Below are 4,037 nucleotides of genomic sequence, written 5' to 3' on the forward strand. Positions count from 1 at the left end.
TTATAGTGTGTCGCAGTTTTAAATTCGAACGGGGAGGAGTTAATTAAAGACGCAGTAGGCCCGCTGAAGTGCCCTTTTATTGAACATTTATTCGAGACTCTTGCTCACAGTAACAGCTGGAAATTAGCTTTGACTATTTTTTTGTTAAAAATGCATTTAGAATAATTTAAATGCTTCCCATGTGGTTTAGGCAAGGAAGACAAGACAACTGTGTATTAAACTTAAAGTAGGTTATTCCTATAACAAAGTGTAATGTGCAGATTTAGTGAGAAAAACTAGAAGACTCTAGATGACGATAAATTACTAACTTCTTAGTTTCAGCTTGAAGCAAAAGTCTAGTAATGCAGACAAGTTTTTATTATTTTACTGAATCTGAAAGTTCAAGTATGGTGAACTTTGACCTGACTTTGCATGACGAGAATATCTATGACCAATAGAATTTGAACACCACAGTTTGGCGTTTGACTGCATTACAGTTTTTCTCGATTGTTTACACACATTTCCTGCAAGTATGCCTTATACTCTCAGAACTCTACACACAAATCTAAAAACACACACAATCGGCAAAACCCCTCAATTCTAGTGCAAAATTAAACTTTACATTCAAAACAATGTTATATATTCTCAAAATGTTATTTTGTTTTCAAATGACACACACAAACCATCATATGAATAGACATTTATAAGAACCAGTTGAACACTAAAGTGCTCATGTAAGACACTACGATGAATGGAAAACACTTCTTTTCCATTCATCACAATGACAGACTTGGTCCTTTTTTGTTCAGTGTTACACTTACTACAGACATTACATACATAAGTGTGTTGTAAAATATTTGAGAATATTGTTTTTTATACCCAGAACACACAAATACACGGTAACAAATATATTTTATTTTTCCCACAAAAACAATGGGAGATAGATCGCACAGTTCATACACCCCAACACAAAGTTGCACATACAGTGGTCTACATACAAAACAACAGAATTTTTTTTATGCTGTTACAGTAAAATAAATAAATAAATACCTATGCTGCATCCTCTCTTCGGTTTTGGTATTTTATGCTAAAGCTCTGATTGCTAATTGTAAAATTGTGTGACATGTGTTTGCCCATGTGACGAATCAGTGTGCATATCTGAATGGCAGTGTGTTCCTTGTGAAAACGAGATTTTCTGCATGAAAATTGTGCCAAATGCAGAGAATTTGTGTGTAGTGTTTTGAAAAAAGTGTGTTTTAGAACTGCAATTTGAGTGTAAAGCAGGAATTGTGCTTGTAGTTCAGCAGAATTGGTTCAGGGGGTTGTTGAGTTACATGTTGTGGTCATTGTGTCTCAGGTACCAGAATTTGTGTGTAAACAATTGAGAAAAACTGTAAAAGAACACAAACTTTATATTGCAAGAAGTGTTTCGGCAAAGTGAGAAGATTCTATAGTATCCCATTTTGTATGTATTATTTCCTAATTTTTTTTCCTATATTGTCACCTAGGGCCCAGGGTTGCCAACTTTTGAGTTTTGCTTGGAGTGAGATTTTTTTTTTGTGTGTGGGGGGGTGGGGGGGGGGGGTCACAAGATCTTGTAGGGCACAATGTATAGTTTGTCCAATTTTAATTTGGCATTAGACTAACAGTTTTACTGATTAAAAAAACAGTTGGGAGTAAAGTTCATAAATTATTGTTCTTTCCCATTTGATTTATTAAAACTATATTGACACCTCTGTTCTTCTAGGGGGGTTCGGGGGCATGCTCCCCCGGAAGAAAATTTTGTACATTTTAAGGTTAAATGCATCAATCTGGTGCACTTTGAGAGCTCAAAATTAAGAGTTTTAACCGGCTTCAAATCATGAACTGTGACATTCAACAAAGCAAAAGCCTCGACTTGTACCTGGACATTAAAGAGGGATCAAACATCTTTTTAGTTATGATATTAAGTCTATGATATAAAGACTTTATGATATAAAGTCTCAGTCTCTTTTAGGATGCAATAAACGATTATTATAATAATGTAATAATGATTTATATAATTATTCCTATTACGTAAAATCCATATAGGCCTAGTTTATAAATGTAGGCTGCTGTATAAATGAAAATGAATATTTCAAAAGTACATTTTACTTACACTATTGTATAGGAAAATTACAATAGTTTTGTCCTAATTTCTTCACTTGCAAGAAATAAACCCTTGAGCTTTTATTTTGGAGAAAACACCAGATGAGAAGAGAGAGTAAAGCCGGATTCGAACTCGGGTCGAACGCGTCAAAGTTTGCTATCAGCACCTCACGCCCTCGCCCTACGCCACTGTAGATATTTAGTGAAAGATATCTTTTTTGCTAAAAAGACAGGCACGTAGTGCAAATGTACGCTCTCAACTCACGTTCAAGGTCATAGGCAGCGCAGCGTCTCTCTGTGCATCGCAAAAGCCCGTGTTGACAGTTTGTTAATATAAAGCGGGAGATTACCAGATACAGTATTTTGCTCGTGCCCTGTGGATGTTGTAGCCCAGGCAACTGTATCACGTGCCGTTTGAACTGACGCGCTACTGCGTTCTGTCACATTTAAAAGCGCCAAAACGCTCCATATCAGGAGTAAACTTCTCTAGTCTGTCGGTGTCGGTGTCATCTTTTTCCGCGATTTTTCTCTGCGTCCAGTCAGTAGTTAAGAGCCTGAACTTGCTTATAGTAATACAAAAAAAAAAATACAGCCCAGAAGAATGTCTAATTTAGCGTGAGATTTCTATGTTGAGCGTGAGACCGTGAGATTGAGGCTGAATGCGTGAGTGTCACGCCAGATGCGTGAGAGTTGGCAACCCTGCCTAGGCTATGTGTGACAAAGCATTAAATTCAAACGGGAAGTTATTAGCAGTCGCAGGTATAAGCAGTCGCATGTTATTTACAGGTTTTTTTTCGATTGCTAAACCACAGTGAGCACAACTGGAGCTACATGTGTAAAACTCTAACTACAGTCTGTACAGCAGCAGTTCAGGTGCCAAACTCTGGTTTGTTTTTCATTGCTTGAACATAGTTTTCAAAACTCTACACACTTATCCCATGACTTTAACCACAACCTGCACAACACTGTGGATTTACAACACTTTGTTCAAATGCTAACACACTGCTGTCAAAACTGTGAACCACACATTCAAAACAGAATAAATTTCAGCCTTGTGCCTTTCACACACTGCTGATTTTCAAACAATTTCAGCTGAAAGTCTAAAAACTTGTGGCCTGATGCTTGAGAGAGGCAGGGTTAAAGTATTACAGTGTGTACTTTTAGTTTATCTTTCTTTTTTCTCATTACTGTAATTCTGTAAATTACTACAGATTATTGAAGCAAACTGCTAATTTTCATTTACCTTAAAGAATTATGTTCTAAAAATTTAAATAAATCATATAAATGTCACTCTTTTCTTTGAAGAAAATATTACTTTGTATGAAGACACTGAAATTGTTAAAACTGTAAAGATGAAAAGTTAGTATTTTCTGTATTGGTGTTTGATGCTAGTGTTTTTTCTCTCAGTGTGTTCTGAGTGACAGTGTGTGTTATCTCAGTGACAACACATTCTCACCCCAAGGCGTCACCTTTGACCATGCTTCAATATTTGACGTTTTAGGCGCCCTTTAGCGTCACTTACATGACGCGATCCTACAGCGTCATCTAACTGACGCTAAAGGAAAGCGTCAGTTAGAGGACGCGGTTAGGTTTAGGTGTGGGGTGGGTGGGGGTAGGGTACACGCGATCCTAGGGCGTCATCTAACTGACGCTAAAGGGCGCCTAAAGCATCAGATATTGAAGCATGTCCAAATGCTTCCCAAGGCGTCAGTTAGGTGACGCCTTGGGAGTGAGAATGGGCTGTCAGTGAGGGTTGTGCATAGTGTTGTGCACACTGAGCCTGTTTTGAGCCGTGTGTTAAGAGTTGTGCTCAGGTGACTGTTGGTAATGCAGACTGGAGTTATAGTTTGCACATTTATCTCCAGTTGTGCTCACTGTCGTTTAGCAATCGAAAAAAACTGTAAAGACGCTGTGCTGAAGTGCCCTTTTAG

Source organism: Pimephales promelas, chromosome 12 (assembly GCF_988280905.1).
Source record: "Pimephales promelas chromosome 12, fPimPro1.hap1.1, whole genome shotgun sequence".
Taxonomy (NCBI): domain Eukaryota; kingdom Metazoa; phylum Chordata; class Actinopteri; order Cypriniformes; family Leuciscidae; genus Pimephales; species Pimephales promelas.